This window comes from Nerophis ophidion, linkage group LG06 (genome assembly GCF_033978795.1).
Source record: "Nerophis ophidion isolate RoL-2023_Sa linkage group LG06, RoL_Noph_v1.0, whole genome shotgun sequence".
Taxonomy (NCBI): Eukaryota; Metazoa; Chordata; class Actinopteri; order Syngnathiformes; family Syngnathidae; genus Nerophis; species Nerophis ophidion.
Genome location: NC_084616.1, coordinates 65,255,243 through 65,278,015, shown reverse-complemented (window position 1 = coordinate 65,278,015; position 22,773 = coordinate 65,255,243). Strand labels below are relative to the sequence as shown.

Here is a 22,773-nt window from a genome sequence, read left to right as displayed (position 1 = left end):
CAGCTGCAGGAGGACGCAACTCCGCTCATGTCTACAGTAAGAGCCGACTTACTACCACAATTGTCTCACTGAAACCTGCCGGTTGACATGTGGTTGGGAACCATGTTCGCTTGACCGCTCTGTTCCATAGTAAAGCTTCACCTTCGGGAATGTAAACAAAGAAACACGGGCTGTGTTTGTGTTGCTAAAGGCAGCTACAATACACCGCTTCCCACCTACATCATTCTTCTTTGACTTCTCCATTATTAATTGAACAAATTGCAAAAGATTCAGCAAAACAGATGTCCAGAATACTGTGCAGTTATGCGATTAAAGCAGACGACTTTTAGCCGTGAGCAGTGCTGGAAGAACATGTCCGCTACAACCGGTGACGTCACGAGCACGCGTCATCATACGCGTCATCATTCCACGAACTTTTCAACAGGATACTTCGCGGAAAATTTTAATTTGCAATTTAGTAACCTAAACCGGCCGTATTGGCATGTGTTGCAATGTTAATATTTCATCATTGATGTATAAACTATCAGACTGCGTGGTGCGTAGTAGTGGGTTTCAGTAGGCCTTTAACCCCACATGAATATTATCACCAGTATTCTGAAAATTACTTTTTAAAAAGTAAATAATTATATTTGCTCGTTACTTAACCAAAAAAGTAATTTAATTACTGATATAATTATCATTTAATACATTTAATTAAATCATAGGGAGAGTAATTAATGTGTTACTTAAAAACAAACTTTAAATATGTGTTGTATGCAGTCAAGAGAATTTTATCAGAGCATGTGTGTGTGTGTGTGTGTGTGTGTGTGTGTGTGCGCCTCTATAAGGCAGTATCTGTTGCCAAGCGACGTGTGACTTCAGCAAGGGTTTCAGCTAAACTGTTGCTGTTAGCTTTAGCAGTTAGCAGCGGCAGTTTGTCAGCTCTGACGACTATTCTGTTTAATCTTTTCACCGGTTTGTGTTACCTCTGGTTAATAAAGAAGAGCTGCCGACTGCCCCCGCCAGCCGTCGGAGCTACGGTGCGGGAACGTCGGCTGTGCTCAAAGGCGAATGTGGCGGGTGGTCGGTGTCGGCAATGCCCGGTAGGCCCTTCCAGCGCGTCGGATCCTACCTCAGCTGTGGTGCCTGCCGGTCACACCGGCAGCGGGCCGACGGACCGGCCGCTAACGGCCATTACAAAGGCACATCAAATGTATTGTCTCAAATGTAAAATAAACCGGTATTAACTATCTTACAAGTATACCGCCCAGCCCTAAATTAAATAAAGAAATCCCAAAAAATATGCGTGTTGTCGACTCGTTGAAGCAATTAGTCACTGCTTGTTTGTACCTAAAGACGCTGAGATCATTATCCATGCGTTTGTTACGTCTCGTCTCGATTACTGTAACGTATTATTTTCGGGTCTCCCCATGTCTAGCATTAAAAGATTACAGTTGGTACAAAATGCGGCTGCTAGACTTTTGACAAGAACAAGAAAGTTTGATCACATTACGCCTGTACTGGCTCACCTGCACTGGCTTCCTGTGCACTTAAGATGTGACTTTAAGGTTTTACTACTTACGTATAAAATACTACACGGTCTAGCTCCATCCTATCTTGCCGATTGTATTGTACCATATGTCCCAGCAAGAAATCTGCGTTCAAAGGACTCCTGCTTATTAGTGATTCCCAAAGCCCAAAAAAAGTCTGTGAGCTATAGAGCGTTTTCATTTCGGGCTCCAGTACTCTGGAATGCCCTCCCGGTAAAGGTTTGAGATGCCACCTCAGTAGAAACATTTAAGTCTCACCTTAAAACTCATTTGTATACTCTAGCCTTTAAATAGACTCCCTTTTTCGACCAGTTGATCTGCCGTTTCTTTTCTTTTTCTCCTATGTCCCACTCTCCCTTGTGGAGGGGGTCCGGTCCGATCCGGTGGCCATGTACTGCTCGCCTGTGTATCGGCTGGGGACATCTCTGCGCTGCTGATCCGCCTCCGCTTGTGATGTTTTCCTGCTGGCTCCGCTGTGAACGGGACTCTCGCTGCTGTGTTGGATCCACTTTGGACTGGACTCTTGCGACTGTGTTGGATCCATTATGGATTGAACTTTCACAGTATCATGTTAGACCCGCTCGACATCCATTGCTTTCCTCCTCTCCAAGGTTCTCATAGTCATCATTGTCACCGACGTCCCACTGGGTGTGAGTTTTCCTTGCCCTTATGTGGGCCTACCGAGGATGTCGTAGTGGTTTGTGCAGCACTTTGAGACACTAGTGATTTAGGGCTATATAAGTAAACATTGATTGATTGATTGATTGAATGAGTCAATAACACCTGCCAAGGGTGTTAAAATAATATTTTTTAAACAGCGGCCATTTATCCATGCAAATATGGAAAAGCTGCTGATGGTGTATTTGATGAAGCAGCTGGAAGGAGATACTGCAGAAGTCTACTCTCCAAGGTAAAGGCTGTATGTCGATTATTGATTGATTGAAACTTTTAATAGTAGATTGCACAGTATAGTACATATTCCGTACAATTGACCACTAAATGGTAACACGCGGATACGTTTTTAAACTTGTTTAAGTCGGGGTCCACGTAAATGGTAATTCATGGTTTTATGATTACACTTAATTGGCCCCAGTGTGTGAATGTGAGTGTGAATGTTGTCTATCTATCTGTGTTGGCCCTGCGATGAGGTGGCGACTTGTCCAGGGTGTACCCCGCCTTCCGCCCGATTGTAGCTGAGATAGGCGCCAGCGCCCCCCGCAACCCCAAAAGGGAATAAGCGGTAGAAAATGGATGGATGGATGATTACGTTCCTTCTTAAAACTATTGTAGCTGTTTGCACTAAATTAGGTCGTATGTTTTTTATACAATATTTATTATATAAAAGGATTTTTTTCTTTGTAAAAGCCATGTTTCATGTTAAAATGTCGCTTTTTTTAGAGGGAGGAGTCAAGCACCACTTAAATTGATATTAATTTGTTTTAATGGGAGACTTTGATTTGAGATACAAAGGTTTTGAGTTAAGAGCTCAGTAAAAAGACCAATTGAGCTCGTAAATTGAGATACAACTGGTTATTCATCCTCTGCTTAAAAGGCCTAACCTCGATCCTGACCTCATGGTAAACTACCGGTCCGTGTCCCACCTTCCATTTATCGCGAAAATCCTCAAAAAAAAAATCTTGCACAGCAGTGTGAATGAACCCTTTCAGTTCAATTTCAGGGAAAATCATTTGATTGAGACGGCCTTCACAAAATGACTAATGATCTATTGCTAACGATGGATGCTGATGCGTCATCCTCACTGCAAAAACTCAGTGTAAAAAACAAGAAAAAAAATACAAATATGTGCGTATTTTATTTGAACTAAGCAAAATTATCTTCCAATAGAACAAAAACATTTGGCTTTTCAAGACTATCCAAAACAAGTAAAATTAGCTGACCTTAATGAACCCAAAAATACCGTCAAATAAGCATATTCTCACTAATAACAACTGTACTACTATATGAGTATGTATTTTCTGTTGTTTCATTGAAAATAAAACAGTAACTCCATTTGGCTGTCATCTGTTTTGATACGAGACACAATTGTGTCAAAGTCATGATTTATTTTTTCATGCTTGAAATAAGAAATTATTACTTTAAAAAAGTAGTTTTATACTTGTGAGTGTTGATGACAGCTTTGCAACAGTCAATATTCTAATTTCAAGCATGTTTTACTCAATATAGGTCAGGGGTGTCCAAAGTGCGGCCCGGGGGCCATTTGTGGCCCGCAGCTAATCGTTTACCGGCCCGCCACACATTCTGCAAAAATTGCAAAATTGATAGTATTGCGAAAATTTTAAAAATACATTTAAAAAAAGTGGAATGAGGTGAAATCTAATGAAAAAAGTGGCAATGTTGACATAAAGCTGCCATGCAGGCAGTTTTTTTTCCTTTTGTCTTTATTTTCTTTTTTTTTCATTGTGCAAAAAAAAGGACAAAAAAATCTGTTGTAATAAATTATTACTTAAAAATTATCACTTTAAAATGTTCAATGTAAAAAAAAAATATTGCATATGAATCAGAATCAGAATCAGAATAGTTTTTATTGACATATAAAAACATCAAAGTTTTGACAAAAGAGCATAAAATAAACAAAATAATAGTTCAAACTTAAAATCGACAGATATATGGGAAGTTGATCTTGAAATTTAAGTGTTAAAAGTAAAAAAAATATTAAAAATGCATCACTTTATGAGCGCGGAACCTTTCGGATTTCAAATATATTTAGTAGGATTTTATTCAACTTTTCACTGTGATTACTCAAAAATATTAAATATTTTAAATCAATGGTGTCGTGCATTATTGATCTTTGAGGGTTTTAATTGCTAAATAAAGACACTCTCCTGAAGGAATCAATAAAGTACTATCTATGCATCTAAATAATGCATATTTCAGTTTTACTATAAAAAACAAAGTTGTCTTTGACAGAAAAGGCATAAAACCTTATTGGTTTTACTTTATATCAACCTCAAGTTGATATAAAGATTTACTGTAAGCATTAAATTTAAAAATAATAAAAATAATTTGACTTATGTTTAACATTTTAGTGACTGAGACCCTCTATGCTTCACAGGAGCCCTAAGGATTAAAAAAAATAATCCATATATTTTGTTATGGTTTGAAAATGAAAAATATCAAAATAGCCCCCGCATGCTTAAATTTTTTCGTGTGCGGCCCTCTGTGGAAATAGTTTGGACACCCCTGATATAGGTCATAAAATCTCAGCAACAAGCTGTATTATCTTACCGAGATAATTTAGGACCAAAACCCTTAAAACGAGTAAAACACTCCAACATAAAATCTACTTAGTGAGAAGAATGATCTTAGACAGAAAATAAGCAAATATCACCCTTATTTGAGATATTTAATCTTACTTAGATTTCAGTTTTTGCAGTCCATGTTGCTGCTACTTGATTTTAGCGCTGATTTCGATACCGTCTATTATATATCATTCCATTAGAACGTATCCAAACACGTATTGGTATTCCAGACTTATCATTTTCTTGGTTTAGCTCCTATCATACTAACAGGATGCAGTGCATCTCCCATAACAATGTGACCGAGGAGTATGTTAAGGTAACGTGTGGAGTTCCACAGGGTTTGGTTCTTGGCCCTGCACTCTTCAGGTGGCCTGTTTCCCTTCACCTGTCCCTGTTTGGCAACCTGAGAACACCTGTTTGTGGTTGCCAGTCAGGCTTCTTTATAAGCCAGCCTGATCTGCAGTCAGTGCTGGAAAATTGCTTATATTACGGACTTGGTTACTGATTGATGTTTTGCCTATCAATCATTAAAAGAAGTTCCGGGACATGTACTTCTGCTTTAGCATTCACTTTCTAATTGTACTCTGTTCTCCCACTCCTTTTTAAGTATGTTTTCTTTTGTTTGTTCAATTTGCCTGTCTTCTGCTGCATCTTGGGGTCACAATGCCAAAGCAGCCTTGAGCTCGTGACAGGAATTGTGTTTGTGACCGGCATTAATTAGCAATGCCGATCCCAGGTGCCAATCGATATTTCTGCTAGTGGGTGCTCGGTGTGTGTGCATTAAAAAAAAACGTTCAGCGAATTTAACACCCCATATGATTTGTGGCTTTATTATCATTGTGTAAAACGGACCAAACTTGCCACAAAATTAACTACAACAAGATTGATTTTTCTAAAATTATTTAAAAGATTGAAAGTTGCCATCAACCCCTCGTGGGTGCTCGGCATTGCCCGTGTGTGCTCGGGCCCCGAAGCACCCACGGGATCGGCGCCTATGATGGCGATCATACATATATATCAGGGTTTCCCACACATTCATTTATTTGTGGCAACCCGCCACGAAAGAGTTACGGCCGCCACAAATAAAAAAATAAAAATAAAAAAAGGGTGGAATTCCATCTCCGGGTTGTGGAGGAGACCCTTCCCCAAGTGGAGGAGTTGAAGTACCTAGGAGTCTTGTTCACGAGTGGGGGAAGAGTGGATCGTGAGATCGACAGGCGGATCGGTGCGGCGTCTTCAGTAATGCGGACGTTGTACCGATTCGTTGTGGTGAAGAAGGAGCTGAGCCGGAAGGCAAAGCTCTCAATTTACCGGTCGATCTACGTTCCCATCCTCACCTATGGTCATGAGCTCTGGGTTATGACCGAAAGGATAAGATCACGGGTACAAGCGGCCGAAATGAGTTTCCTCCGCCGTGTGGCGGGGCTCTCCCTTAGAGATAGGGTGAGAAGCTCTGCCATCCGGGAGGAACTCAAAGTAAAGCCGCTGCTCCTTCACATCGAGAGGAGCCAGATGAGGTGGTTCGGGCATCTGGTCAGGATGCCACCCGAACGCCTCCCTAGGGAGGTGTTTAGGGCACGTCCAACCGGTAGGAGGCCACAGGGAAGACCCAGGACACGTTGGGAAGACCACTCACATTAAAAACATAGTAACAAAAATGAGCAGAAGCATTTCAATCATAAGGAGAAGTGCCTATTTTTTAACTAACACATCTATGAAGCAAGTTATACAATCCCTTGTATTGTCACATATGGACTACTGCCCAGCAATCTGGTCTAATGCATCTAAACAAGATCTAAAAAAAATCCAGCTTACCCAAAACAGAGCTGCCAGACTAGCGCTCCATTGCTCATTTAGGACTGGCATTGAGCTCATGCATCATGAATTGTCATGGATGAAAGTTGATGAAAGACTGGCTTGTAGTTTGATTCTATTTTTAAAAAACATCTATACATACCATAAACCCTCATATCTGTATTCTCAGCTCTTGCTTGCCAGTGACAGTCACAACTACGGTACCAGGCTAGCCCAAAGAGGTGCTCTCACCCGTCTTAAACCCAAAAGTGATGTTTTGAAAAAGACTGTAATGTATCGGGCAATCACTTACTGGAACAGACTTCCACAATATCTGCTATCAATCACCAGCATAGTGGGCTTTAAGAATAAACTAAAAGGAGAAGTATTGCGTAAAGAGATTATTTTAGATTGTACCTAATGTCATGACTGTTTTTATTGACTATTGAATATTTTATTGATTATGGGATAAGCAGCAGAAAATGGATGAATGATACTTTTTCGTCACTTATTGTTTGTCTTTGGTACACTAATGTGTTTTAGGCCATTGGTTCTTTGTTTTATTTTTGCAAAAATGTATACAGTATATCTATTTTTATATTGCTATTTTTATCTATGGTATGAAAATTATTAAGTAACAACATCTATTAGTATTTTTTGGTTCTTTGTTGTTGCTATTTTTGTATTATGACAATTTATTATTGGATCATGTTGTACTGCATTTTAATCGTTTGTTCTGTGGTTGTGTGATGTTTTTTGCCTGGACCCCAGGAAGAATAGTCTCCACTGCGGTGTAGACTAATGGGGATCCTTAATAAACTAAACTAAACTAAACTATGTCTCCCGGCTGGCCAGGGAACACCTCGGGATCCCCCGGGAAGAGCTAGACGAAGTGGCTGGGGAGAGGTAAGTCTGGGTTTCCCTGCTTAGGCTGTTGCCCCCGCGACCCGACCTCGGATAAGCGGAAGAAGATGGATGGATGGATGGAAAAAAATAAATAAAATAAAAATAATAATATTTTTTTTATTTTATTTTTTTCGGCTTTTGACTTGCTTGACCGCTCATAAAAGTAATGGGACTCTGTCTGTGAATGGAGCTTGTAGTTACATATTATATACATATGTAAATATTATATAAATATGTACATAAAGTGCAATTATATTCCAACTCCGCGTTTTTCTTTGCCACCCCGCCGCCCGACCACACCACCACAAATAGATGCCTGACCTGTGGGAAACACTGTATATATATTTATTATTGGCTGATACTGACTGTTGGCAGATTGATCGACACCTCTCTACTTTTACAGTACTATGTTAGTTGTCTAAATACTTATGAGTCCCTGAAAATGGACAATTCTGTGACGACTGTGTGGCATAACGATGCCGGGTTCGTTCTTCCAAGGATGCGTCGGGCAAAAACACAGCGTAAGGTGAGATGAAAAGTATTTATTAAACTAATAAAACAGGGCTAGGAACAAAAACACTGGTGCTAATAAAAAGGCAAACAAATGGCGCTAGCATGGAAGCCAGAAATATGATTAGAAAAAACTAAACTTGGCACGAAGGCATAAAAAGGGAAAACAACACAATTAGCATGAGAGCTAGGAAAAAGGAAGAAGCGTAGCATGAAAGCTAGCGAGTAATATTAATCAATAGCAGTCGTCACTTATTGCGTGTAAGCAAATTAGAGTCCCAGAATGAATGAACAGAAAGGGCTGGCTTATATAAGGATGGTGATTAAGAAAAACAGGTGTGCGGGAACCGAGAGTAGCAGGTGGAACTAATATGTAACCATGGTGACAGACTAAACAGGAACTAAGGAGTCAAACGACGGAGAGTGGTACAAAAATGGAACAAAAACTACAAAATGGAATGATCCGAGCAGCGGATCGCAACAAATTCCATATGAAATTGTTTTAATTCCTATGGCAATTGGACAGTAAATGTCATTTTTCACAAAACAAAATAAGCAAAATAAAGCTTATAGTCTACACCTCAATCACATCTTGATTGTTTTATTTCAAATGGACCTAACTGTACACACAGTAGTACAATATTTGGGTAACACTGTAGTATGGGGAACATCCATCCATCCATTTCCTACCGCTTATTCCCTTTGGGCCCATTAACAACATGCAAATTAGTAACATATTGGCTCTAAATTTGTCATTTTTAAGTACTTATTAATGTCTTATTCTGCATGGCCTTATTATACAACAACCCTAACCCTAACAGTCTAACCCTAACCAAATAACTCTAAATTAAAGGCCAACTGAAACCCACTACTACCGACCACGCAGTCAGATAGTTTATATATCAATGATAAAATCTTAACATTGCAACACATGAAAATACAGCCGGTTTAGTTTACTAAATTGCAATTTTAAATTTCCCGCGGAGTTTCTTGTTGAAAACGTCGCGGAAATAGGAAATAGCGCAGCGCCACTTACGGCTAAAAGTCGTCTCTTTTCATCGCGCAATTACACAGTATTCTGGACATCAGTGTTGCTGAATCTTTTGTTCAATTAATAATGGAGAAGTCAACGTAGAAAGATGGAGTTGGGAAGCTTTAGCCTTTAGCCACACAAACGCACTGTGATTCCTTGTTTAAAATTCCCGGAGGTGAAGCTTTACTATGGATCAGAGCGGTCAAGCGGACATGGTTCCCGACCACTTGTCAACCGGCAGGTTTCGGTGAGAAAATTGTGTTGAAAAGTCGCCTCTTACCGGATATCTGTGGAGTTTGCGCCATCCTTGTATCTGCTGTGACTTCCCTCAGACACTGGCCTCAAGACACCCGTGGACACACCCCTCCGACTATCAGGTACTATTTAATCTCACTAAAACACTAGCAACACAATAGAAAGATAAGGGATTCCCCAGAATTATCCTAGTAAATGTGTCTAAAAACATCTGAATCCGTCCCAATGCAATCGCCTTTTTTTTTTTTTTTTTTTCTAGTCCTTCGCTATCAATATCATCATCCACGAATGTTTCATCCTCGCTCAAATTAATGGGGAAATTGTTGTTTTCTCGGTCCGAATAGCTCTTGCTGCTGGAGGCTCCCTTAATAAACAATGTGAGGATGTGAGGAGCCCTCACCCTTGTGACGTTATCGTCTGCGACTTCCGGTAAAGGCAAGGCTTTTTTTATTAGCACCAAAAGTTGCGAAATTTATCGTCGATGTTCTCTACTAAATCCTTTCAGCAAAAATATGGCAATATCGCGAAATGATCAAGTATGACACATAGAATGGACCTGCTATCCCCGTTTAAATAAGAAAATCTCATTTCAGTAGGCCTTTAGGCCGAGTTCCTTACAATATGTTCCCCTAGTGTCCAAATATCTCTTGATTAAGTCTGTATTACGTAGAATATGTTCCCCATGCTAAAGTGTTATCAATATTTGCTTTACATCAAATCTACGTATAAATTTAAGTGAGCAAACTGTTATTCCCACTAGAATTTAGTGGGGAGATTTAAATATACCTCACGTGAGTACCTAAGCAGCTGAGCAAATGTGCTCACCAGAAAATTCACGCTGGAGATCTTTAGATGCACAGATACAGTATGTTCTGCCTATAATTTCCCAGCAGACTGATATGTGAGTGTGCCCTATCTTGTCTAATCATGGCGTGCTGTAACACGGACTATAATAGATATGAAAACACCCACCAACATGCATCAATAAAAGCTTCCTTCGCTGCTATCATTATGGTACACAAAAAAAAAAATCGGTCAAATTTACAGTAAAATACCGGCAGCTGTGGTTGGCAGTAATTCACCGCAAAATAATGAGGGCCAATTTTATTGTTGTCAATCAGCTTTCCCCCCCCCAGTCCATGTCTTTGGAGGTGGCAGAAAGCCGGCGTACCCGGCGAGGACCCACACAGTCACGCAGGGATGGGAATGAAGATTTATAAAATCAGCTGAAAAATTTTGAATCCTAAAACACCGCTTTGCAGAAGGCTGCTAGGAGGGTCTGGGGGCATGCCCCCCCCAGAAATATTTTGAAATCTATGTTAGCTTAGGATGCATTTCCTGCTATTTTGAGTCAAAATCTAACAATAATCTCCTGAACAAAATTTCACATTTATTAGCAAATATTTTCATAAAAATGTATCATGTGATGAAATTTATGTATACAAGTTTACACATATCTGTCACAACTAGGCTTGGATTAAAGTTGTTTCCTCGATGCAGAGAATGATTTGCACGGGCGAGACGTGACTGTGGGTACATATTTATTTATTTAAACACTATAATACAAAATCAACTGACTAAGGGCGCTCACAAGGAGGTATATAACTTGGCTACACAGTACAAACGTGAAACAAAAACACCTGCTCGATGGCATGAAATGATGGACATAAACTAAAGAACTTCGCACAAAAAACAATTGGCTATGAACTATAAACAAAGACTTACTTGGACAAAATGAACAGCGTAGCAAGGCATGAAGCAGATAAACGAGGGCGTGAAGGAGGTGCAGCATGGGTAGCGTGTGTGCGTGTGTGAAGATCCCAGAAAGCAGACAAGAAAAAGAGTGACTTAAGTAGCTATGATGATTAGTGAAAACAGGTGAGGCTGAGAACAGGGACGTGACATGACAGGTGAAAAGTAATGAGTTGGCATGGAGACGAAAACAAACCAGAAAGTGCCAAGACAGAACTTAAATGTCCAAAAAACTAAACATAACCTGACCAAAACCAAAACATAAACTTACAGGCGTGACAATATCAAATTCTTGCACACTTTTGGATTATAGACAAAAATAAGCCTACAAATGGATTAACCAGAATTGAAAATATGAAAAATGTTGAAATACATAAGATCGTGTATTGTACCTCTGAATGGACTCGTCTGTCGTAGATTGGTGTGAGAGGAGCCGAGTCGGAGGTGGGGGGCTTCGATAGTTGATTTGAGGCTGCATTTGTGACGATGTTTGACTTCAGTTTGAAGGCAGATCCCAGTGAAAAAGTACTTCTCCGTAAAGTCACTTTACTTAGATGCCTTGCCTATTTCGCGTGGTCAGAGAGTGCCACCTTTCCCCGAGATCCATAGTTCACAATGTCCTTGCAATATTGTATTGTATTGTATTGTAATATTGTATTGTACCATATGTCCCGGCAAGAAATCTGCGTTCAAAGGACTCCGGCTTATTAGTGATTCCCAAAGCCCCAAAAAAGTCTGTGGGCTATAGAGCGTTTTCATTTCGGGCTCCAGTACTCTGGAATGCCCTCCCGGTAAAAGTTTGAGATGCCACCTCAGTAGAAGCATTCAAGTCTCACCTTAAAACTCATTTGTATACTCTAGCCTTTAAATAGACTCCCTTTTTAGACCAGTTGATCTGCCGTTTCTTTTCTTTTTCTCCTATGTCCCACTCTCCCTTGTGGAGGGGGTCCGGTCCGATCCGGTGGCCATGTACTGCTCGCCTGTGTATCGGCTGGGGACATCTCTGCGCTGCTGATCCGCCTCCGCTTGGGATGTTTTCCTGCTGGCTCCGCTGTGAACGGGACTCTCGCTGCTGTGTTGGATCCGCTTTGGACTGGACTCTTGCGACTGTGTTGGATCCATTATGGATTGAACTTTCACAGTATCATGTTAGACCCGCTCGACATCCATTGCTTTCCTCCTCTCCAAGGTTCTCATAGTCATCATTGTCACCGACGTCACACTGGGTGTGAATTTTTCCTTGCCCTTATGTGGGCCTACCGAGGATGTCGTAGTGGTTTGTGCAGCCCTTTGAGACACTAGTGATTTAGGGCTATATAAGTAAACATTGATTGATTGATTGAATATAAGCACTGAGGCCGAAGATTAGCCAGGGACACGCCACCTGAGCCCTGGTGAGATGAGCGAAGAGGGCGCAGCGCGCAGGGACCCTCCCGCTGTCCCGCCGACCAGTCGAAGCACCCGCCGTGACAAATAGCGACCAAAACAGTCGCTGTACTCCAGGGGAAGTGCGGAGATCTTCACCGCGTCAGGATGTGAACCCAAACTTTCACTTTTACCAGTCGGCCGGATCGCACTCCTCGGCATTTTCGCTTCCTGGGCAGCGGCGTGTTCACCCGACGGAAGCACTCGGGTAGGTTAGCATTAGTACGGAAAAATGAATCTGAGTCTCTTGCATTGTAAAGTTCAAATGACCGTACTGACTCGCCTATCCTCAACAACTCCTGGCGTTCATACACTAAAAGTGTGTCGATGGTCCTCAAAACACACGTCAAAATAACCACAAAACAGACAGTAGTGTTCAGAGGCAAGCAGCGAACCAGACACGCCGGCGCCATCTTGTTCTCTTCTATTATAACGAATAATATAATATTATAAGAATACGGGGCTTCACGGTGGCAGAGGGGTTAGTGCGTCTGCCTCACAATACGAAGGTCCTGCAGTCCTGGGTTCAAATCCGGCTCGGGATCTTTCTGTGTGGAGTTTGCATGTTCTCCCCGTGAATGCGTGGGTTCCCTCTGGGTACTCCGGCTTCCTCCCACTTCCAAAGACATGCACCTGGGGATAGGTTGATTGGCAACACTAAATTGGCCCTAGTGTGTGAATGTGAGTGTGAATATTGTCTGTCTATCTGTGTTGGCCCTGCGATGAGGTGGCGACTTGTCCAGGGTGTACCCCGCCTTCCGCCCGATTGTAGCTGAGATAGGCGCCAGCGCCCCCCGCGACGCCGAAAGGGAATAAGCGGTAGAAAATGGATGGATGGATTATAAGAATACGAGTTCAGAAACGCTCACAATAATTGGGGATCAGGGACTAGATCTTGTCGGCAAACGACGCGTGCAGACGCCTATAATGGGCAATGTCATTGGTTGATGTCGTCAGCTGATTGTAGAGCTAGCCAATCTGGTGCCTTCACACATTGGCATTATATTATATAAATGACCGGCGGCGCCAAAATCGGCGGAATTCCGCGGATGCGCGGTAAATTCCCATCCCTGAGTCACGGTGAGTACATTCAAACTACACACAGAAAGACCCCCGGCCTGGAAATCGAACCTAGGACCATCGCCCTGTGAGGTACAAGCACTATCCACTATTTCACCGCGCTGCCCTGTCATCAGTACTAGTATCTGCAAAATGCCTGTCATTTTGAGACATGTGAGCGGTACTTCAATCAATCAATCAATGTTTATTTATATAGCCCTAAAACACAAATGTCTCAAAGGACTGTAAAAACCACTACGACTACGACATCCTCGGAAGAACCCACATAAGGGCAAGGAAAACTCACACCCAGTGGGCAAGGAGAATTCACACCCAGTGGGACGCTAGTGACAATGATGACTATAAGAACCTTGGAGAGGACCTCAAATGTGGGCAACCCCCCCTCTAGAGGACCGAAAGCAATGGATGTCGAGCGGGTCTAACATGAAACTGTGAAAGTTCAATCCATAGTGGCTCCAACACAGCCGCGAGAGTTCAGTTCAAAGCGGATCCAAGACAGCAGCGCGAGTCCCGTCCACAGGAAACCATCCCAAGCGGAGTCGGATCAGCATCGTAGAGATGTCCCCAACCGATACACAGGCGAGCGGTCCATCCTGGGTCCCGACGAGTAGCAGACTGGGCTATGTTAGCTGCTAACCTGGCCGTACGAGAGAAAGAAGGTGCGGATCTGGTAACAAATGAAGGAAAACTTAATTCCCAATAAAAACAGCAGGGTTTCCATCGTCTGGCGGTGGTTCGGCTTCAAGTGGGAATATGTCGAACAGACAACCGTAATAATTCAAGCATGCAGCACAAGTGTTGCTATGAAAATTAGCATTACTGCTAATATGTAGCATCATTTGAAAAGTCACTCGCTAGAGAATGAAGAGAATTTCATAACCGTAGTAACATGCCACATAGTGAAGGACGAATACTATTTAATTTCCTATCATGCAGCTCATTTTTATTTGACACTTAAAATGTCTCTGACAATCTTGCACTTTATTTTTTGGAAATGACTTGAATGTTTGTGCCATTGCTTAATAACTTTAATAAATACACTTTTTGTCAATTGACTTAGTTGTGATTTCCCTCTCTGCATGAAAGTTTAAAAGTAGCATATATGAATGCAGTACGAAGAAAAATATTTTAATTTATACACATAGAATCATCATACTGCTGTGATTATATGTATCAAGTGTTCATTCAAGGCCAAGGCACAATATCGTAATATATACCATATATCGCGATATGGCCTAAAAATATCGCGATATTAAAAAAAGGCAATATCGCCCAGCTCTTAGACAAGGTGTTATGTTTTGTTAAGAGTAAAGCTTCAGCTGTCAGACCGCCAAGCTCTCAATGTTTCTGTGAGACTGACGTCCACAGATTTGCGGTCCCATCGAGCTCATGAATTATTAATCAATATTCCACTGACAAATGGCCTTTTAATTGTCGAGATTGCTGTTTGACAACAGCCGAAACACAGGCCTCCGTCCAAGCGGGTTATCGATCAGCCCGACGCCGCCTCATCAACGGCAGCATCACAGGAGACAAGACAAACTAACAAGCTCATTTTCAAACCTCTCTGGCAATAAAACTTTCATAAATAATTCATTATTTTTTGGTATTTGAAATTCTGCACCAACTTAAAGGCCTACTGAAACCCACTACTACCCACCACGCAGTCTGATAGTTTATATATCAATGATGAAATATTAACATTGCAACACATGCCAGTACGGCCTTTTTAGTTTACTAAATTACAATTTTAAATTTTCCGGGAATTTCGTATTGGAAACGTCGTGTAATGATGACGTGTACGCAAGAAGTCACAGGTTTTTAGGAAGTATGAGCGCTGCGCACACACACACAGCTAAAAGTCATCTGCTTAAACGGCATAATTACACAGTATTTTGGAGATCTGTGTTGCTGAATCTTTTGCAATTTGTTCAATTAATATTGGAGAAGTCACAGTAGAAAGATGGAGTTGGGAAGCTTTAGCCTTTAGCCACACAAACACACGGTGATTCCTTGTTTAAAATTCCTGGAGGTGAAACTTTACTATAGATCAGAGTGCGGTCAAGCGAACATGGATCAAGACGGAATGTCAACCAGCAGGTTTCGGTGAGAAAATTGTGGTGAATGGTCGCTTCTTACCAAAGAAAAGCTTAGCTTGTGTCGTCCATGCAGCTGCCGTCAACTCCCCTGAGACACTGCGCGTCAACACACCCGTGGAGACACCCTTCCGACTATCAGGTAATATTAAACTCACTAAAACACTAGCAATACAATAGAAAGGTAAGGGATTTCTCTGAATTATCCTATGAAATGTGTCTAAAAACATCGGAATCTGTCGCAATCGCGGTTTTTTGTTTTTTTTCTAGTCCGTCGCTATCAATATCCTCAAACACGAATCTTTCATCCTCGCTCAAATTAATGGGGAAATTGTCGTTTTCTCAGTCCGAATAGCACTTTTTGTTGGAGGCTCCCATTAAAGGCCTACTGAAATGAGATGTTCTTATTCAAACGGGGATAGCAGGTCCATTTTATGTGTCATACTTGATCATTTCGCGATATTGCCATATTTTTGCTGAAAGGATTTAGTAGAGAAAATCGACGATAAGGTTCGCCACTTTTGGTACTTCCTTAAAAACCCTCGCCTTTCCCGGAAGTCGCAAACGATGACGTCACATGTTGATGGCTCCTCATATATTCACATTGATTTTAATGGGAGTCTCCAACAAAAACAGTTATTCGGACCGAAAAAAACAACAATTTCCCTATTAATTTGAGCGAGGATGAAAGACTCGTGTTTGAGGATATTGAATGCAATGGACTAGAAAAAATTTAAATAAAAATAAACGAGTTTAAAAAAAACGCGATAGCATTGGCACGTATTCCGATGTTTTTACACACATTTACTAGGATAATTCTGGGAAAGCCCTTATCTTTCTATTGTGTTGCTAGTGTTTTAATGAGTTTAAAATTACCTGATAGTCGGAAAGGTGTCTCCACGGCTGGGTGTTGACGCGCAGTGTCTCAGGGTGTCACGAGTACGGCGCACTTGCTGCGCGGAGTTGCCACCTCTTAAATGCACGTTGACCAGACAGGCAGGAGTGCAGGTAAGAAACTGATTTTAATATAATAAAACAAAAGAACACTGATACAAAAGGACAAAATAAAGCGCGTGCCTACGCACGGAAGCTCACGCTGAACTTACAAAAAGTACAAAAATGTGACGTGCCGACCACACGCGAAGCTAAGGTGGAACTTAGCACATGGAAAACATAAGACCGAATACATACGTGACTTGTTGCAAAAGCAAACAATGGACCGAGGACGAACTAAGGAATCAGGTGGGCTTAAATACACAAATAATAATCAGAAACAGGTGTGTGACAGGAGCCCGTGAGGAGGAGCATATTACGTTGCCATGGTGACTAAAACAAACGAGGAAGTGCTAAAACGCAAGGATCGGCAGAGTCCAGAAACAAACATGATGAAAAACATATCAAAAGGCAAAACCATAAACGATCCGAGTCGCGGATCGTGACACAGGGGAGTCGAAGGCAGCTATGGACGGCACAGGCTCAGCTTTTATCCAGTAAGAACTGAGTTTTTAACCACAATTTTCTCACCGAAACCTGCTGGTTGACATTTGGTCTGGATTCATGTTCGCTTGACCGCACTCTGATCCATAGTAAATTTTCACCTCCGGGAATTTTAAACAAGTAATCACCGTGTGTTTGTGTGGCTAAAGGCTAAAGCTTCCCAACTCCATCTTCTACTGTGACTTCTCCAATATTAATAGAACAAATTGCAAAAGATTCAGCAATACAGATCTACAAAATACTGGGTAATTATGCCGTTAAAGCAGACGACTTTTACCTGTGTGTGTGTGTAGCGCTCACACCTCCTAAAACCCAGTGACGTCACGCGTTCAAGTCATCATTACACAACGTTTTCAAGACGAAACTCCCGGGAAATTTAAAATTGTAATTTAGTAAACTAAAAAAGCCGTATTGGCATGTGTTGCAATGTTAATATTTCATCACTGATGTATAAACTATCAGACTGCGTGGTGGGTAGTAGTGGGTTTCAGTAGGCCTTTAAAAACAATGTGAATATGTGAGGAGCCCCCACACTTGCAACGTCATCGTCTGCGACTTCCGGTAGAGGCAGGGCTTTTGTCTTAGCACTGAAAGTTGCGAACTTTATCGTGGATGTTCTCTACTAAATCCTTTCAGCAAAAATATGGCAATATCGCGAAATGATCAAGTATGACACATAGAATGGACCTTCTATCCCCGTTTAAATAAGAACATCTCATTTCAGTAAGCCTTTAAGCCATGGGTGTCAAACTCTGGCCCGCGGGCCAAATCTGGCCCGCCGTGTAATTTAATTTAGCCCTTGAGGCAATATCAATTTAGCAATAGAGCTAGCCCGCCGGTGTTATACAGCGTCGGTGCCGCTGTAACACCGCATTCACCGATAATACTCATACTTCCCAACCCTCTTAATTTTCCCGGTAGACTCCCGAAGTTCAGTGCCCCTCCCGAAAATCTCCCTGGGCAACCATTCTCCCGAATTTCTACCGATTTCCACCTGGACAACTATATTGGGGGCGTCCATATAAGGCACTGCCTTTAGCGTTCTCTACAACCTGTCGTCACGTCCGCTTTTCCACCATACTAACAGCGTGTCACATAATACTTGTGGCTTTTACACACACACATACACACACAAGTGAATGCAAGCACACTTGGTCAACAGCCATACAGGTCACGCTGAGGGTGGCCTTATAAACAACTTTAGCACCGTTACAAATATGCGCCACACTGTGAACCCACACCAAACAAAAATGACAAACACATTTCAGGTGAACATCCGCACTGTAACACAACAGAACAAATACCCAGAACCCCTTGCAGCACTAACTCTTACGGGAAACTTCCAGCAAACTGACCAATAATTAACATTTTATTCATGCATTTTTGTTTGCTACTTCAAGGCTTGAATGTTTGGTTTATTCATTATTGTTATTTTATTTTCAAATGTATTATTAGCCTGTGGAAAAAATTTGATATTTACCTCAGAAGATTGCAAATAGAAAAAAAGGCATTACATTTTTATTTAAATTTTATTTGATATGCCAGTGATATTTTTTTAAATTATTATTATTATTATTTGAAACTGGATTTTGCATGTCACAAAAGTTATATAAGCCTTGCTTGTTCAATGTTTAAAGGGGAACATTATCACAATTTCAGGAGGGTTGAAACCAATAAAAATCAGTTCCCAGTGGCTTATTTTATTTTTCGAAGTTTTTTTCAAAATTTTACATCTCCCGGAATATCCCTAAAACAAGCTTTAAAGTGCTTGATTTTCGCTATTTGCAATGCCACTGTCCATTTTCCTGTGACGTCATATAGCGATTCCAATTCAAACAATAGCGCACAGCAAGATATAGCGACAATAGCTCTGATTCACTCGGATTTCAGCGGCTTAAGCGATTCAACAGATTAACCATGTATTGAAACATATGGTTAGAGTATGGAGGCAGATAGCAAAACCGAAATTGAAGAAGAAACTGAAGCTATTGAGCGAATAGCTATTGACGCTTTTCGGCCATGCTAACGCTATTCTGCGTTAGCATAGCCGGTAAAATGTGAAGACCAACCAATCGGGACTTTCGCATTGACACTGGATCAATAAGTCAATAACAACAACACTCACCTTTGTGATTTCGTTGACTTTATCGTTGGTAATGCATCTGCTTTGAGTGTCGCAGGATATCCAGACATTCTTGCCATCTCTGTCCTAGCATCGCAGGTAAAAACCAAACGAGGGACTTTCGCATCTCTTGACACTGAAGCAACTTAAATCCGTTGATTGGTAAGTGTTTTTTTGGCATTAAATGTGGGTGGAGGGAAAGGCTGGATGTAAATATAGCTACAAATGAGGCATAATGCACACAGCTAGCCTAAATAGCATGTTAGCATCGATTAGCATGCCGTGCTAACCGATGCACATTCTACGTAAATCAACTTGAATCCGTCCATTATCATGTTGTTACACCCTCCGACAACACACCGACGAGGCATGATGTTTCCAAAGTACCGGCAAACAGTCGAAAAAATGGAAAATAACAGAGCTGATTTGACTCGATGTGGTAGACGACCGATGTGACGTCACGTTCTGACGTCGTCGCTGAGAGAGCGATAAACAGAAAGGCGTTTAATTCGCCCAAAATTCACCCATTTAGAGTTCGGAAATCGGTTAAAAGAATATATGGTCTTTTTTCTGCAACATCAAGGTATATATTAACGCTTACATAGGTCTGGTGATAATGTTCCCCTTTAATGCAAAACGTGTTTGGGTCCCTATTAAAAGGTTAATTTGTTCAATCGTGGCCCGCGGCTTTGTTCCATTTAAAATTTTGGCCCACTCTGTATTTGAGTTTGACACCCCTGCTTTAAAGGGGAACATTATCACCAGACCTATGTAAGCGTCAATATATACCTTGATGGTGCAGAAAAAAGACCATATATTTTTTTAACCGATTTCCGAACTCTAAATGGGTGAATTTTGGCGAATTAAACGCGTTTCTGTTTATCGCTCTGGAGGGGATGACGTCAGAATGTGAGGTCGCCGATGTACTACAGCTGCCATTTTCATTTTCAACCCATTGTAAACATTAGGTCTCAGCTCTGTTATTTTCCGTTTTTTTGACTATTTTTTGGAACCTTGGAGACACCATGCCTCGTCGGTGTGTTGTCGAAGGGTGTAACAACACTAACAGGGAGGGATTCAAGTTGCACCACTGGCCCGAAGATGCGAAGGTGTCTGCCGCCAGACCCCCATTGAATGTGCCAGATTGTCTCCACATTTTACCAGCGATGACAGACATGGCACAGAGATGTATGGATAACCTGCAGATGCATTTGCATTTGCAACGATAAATTCAACGAAATCAGAAAGGTAAGTTTTGTTGATGTTGACTTATTTGCTAATCAGACATATTTGGTCGCGGCGTGACTGCCAGTTAATCGATGCTAACATGCTACGCTAATCGACGCTAACATGCTATTTACCGGCGGTGCTAAAGCAGACATGGCACAGAGATGTATCGATAACCTGCAGATGCATTTGTAACGATAAAGTCACAGTAATCACAAAGGTGAGTTTTGTTGATGTTGACTGCCAGCTAATCGATGCTAACATGCTATGCTAATCGATGCTAACATGCTATTTACCGGCGGTGCTAAAGCAGACATGGCACAGAGATGTATGGATAACCTGCAGATGCATTTGCAACTATATTACGTTTCCTTCCACCCACATTTAATGCGAAAAAAACACTTACCAATCGAGGGATTTAAGTTGCTCCAGTGTCACACGATGCGAAAGTCCTGATCGTTTGGTCCGCACATTTTACCGGCGATGCTAACGCAGCTATTCGGCCATGCTATGGCTATGAATAGCGTCAATAGCTATTCGCTCAGTAGCTTCAGTTTCTTCTTCAATACTTTCATACTCCAACCATCCGTTTTCAAAACGTGCGTAATCTGTTGATTCGCTTAAGCCGCTGAAATCCGAGTCTGAATCCGAGCTAATGTCGCTATATCTTGCTGTGTTATTCGCCATTGTTTGTTTACATTGGCAGCACTGTATGACGTCACAGGGAAATGGATAGTGGCTTCGCAAATAGTGAAAATCAAGCACTTTAAAGCTTTTTTTTAGGGATATTCGGAGACCGGTAAAATTTTGAAAGAAAACTCCAGAAAATAAAACATGCCACTGGGAACTTATTTTTATTGTTTTTAACCCTTTTGAAATTGTGATAATGTTCCCCTTTAAGCAATGTCTAAACAGCCACTCGTCCCCCTTCCCAAACTTGTCCATAGGACACAAATGCATGAATGCCATGCAGACGTGATCCTCATGGCAGGGAGGCGCAGGTCTGGCAAGTCTGAAGGCATCCTGGGCTGAAGCAGACTCGGCAGGATGATGCACACACACAGGCTGCTGTCATGACACCTACAAGTCAGTGGTGACCACTTCCAAATGATAAAAAAATAAAAAGTCAAGATGGTATTGGTCGATGCAACAATGTCGCCTGATCCAGGGGGGGGGGAATATGAACCCGCAACGCCCGATGTAGAACAGCCAGCTTACCTTCTCACCTTTCACATGCGATGAGCTGCGGATGTTTTGGTCTCCGTCACACGCCAATAGTTATCCTCCTCTTACATGTCGACTGAATCTCCGGGTTATGCGTCTGCGAGGTAAATAAACACGGCTCCGTGGGGTCTGGATGCGGCTCACCGGCTCACGGGAGACTCCATGGCGGCGAGAGGAGCTCAGCTTCGGAGGCAGCCGCTGGTGCTGCGGCAGCCTTTCGCTCCGACGAGACGTGGGATGAGTGCGATTGTGCGGGGTGGGGGCGTCCGAGGGCCCACGTCGAATAACACGCAGCCTCCGAAATGAACCCAACTGAGTCGTAATGACGGTCTCACGGTGGATGACTCACCACGCGTGCGTGTTTCATCAGCTTGTCAATTAGGGAGCGCTCGGATGATCCACAGTAAAAAATAAAATAAAAATTAAAAAAGTGTTGTGGGCTATTTTGACGCACTTTGGACGACGCGTTGCGCTTGGTGGTACAACATTTAAGCTCAACTAAGTCGTAAATGTAACCTTTTTTTGTTGTTGTATGAGGTTCAAGTCACTTTTTGCAAGTCCGTGTGCTGCATGTATGTGCACTTTAAAGGCCTACTGAAATGAGATGTTCTTATTTAAACGGGGATAGCAGGTCCATTCTATGTGTCATACTTGATTATTTCGCGATATTGCAATATTGTTGCTGAAAGGATTTAGTAGAAAACATCCACGATAAAGTTCGCAACTTTTGGTGCTAACAGAAAAGCCCTGCCTTTACCGGAAGTCGCAGACGATGACGTCACATGTTGATGGCTCCTCACATATTCACATTGTTTTTAATGGGAGCCACCAACAAAAACAGCTATTCGGACCGAGAAAACGACAATTTCCCCAGTTATTTGAGCGAGGATGAAAGATTCGTGTTTGAGGATATTGATAGCGACGGACTAGAAAGAAAAAAAAAACAAGTTAAAAAAAAAACGCGATTGCATTGGGACGGATTCAGATGTTTTTAGACACATTTACTAGGATAATTCTGGGATATCCCTTATCTTTCTATTGTGTTGCTAGTGTTTTAGTGAGT

At 41.7% G+C, this 22,773-nt stretch overlaps 1 protein-coding gene across 1 annotated transcript in view; it reads right to left on the bottom strand.

The window, feature by feature from the left end:
• Positions 1–22,001, bottom strand: part of dlgap4a (discs, large (Drosophila) homolog-associated protein 4a) — a 258,138-nt gene extending 236,137 nt beyond the window's left edge. Inside the window, exon 1 of the mRNA XM_061904610.1 lies at positions 21,705–22,001. The gene's annotated coding sequence lies outside the window, so the exon portion shown is untranslated. The remainder of the gene's footprint in view (positions 1–21,704) is intronic.
• Between the last annotated feature and the right edge of the window lie 772 nt (positions 22,002–22,773).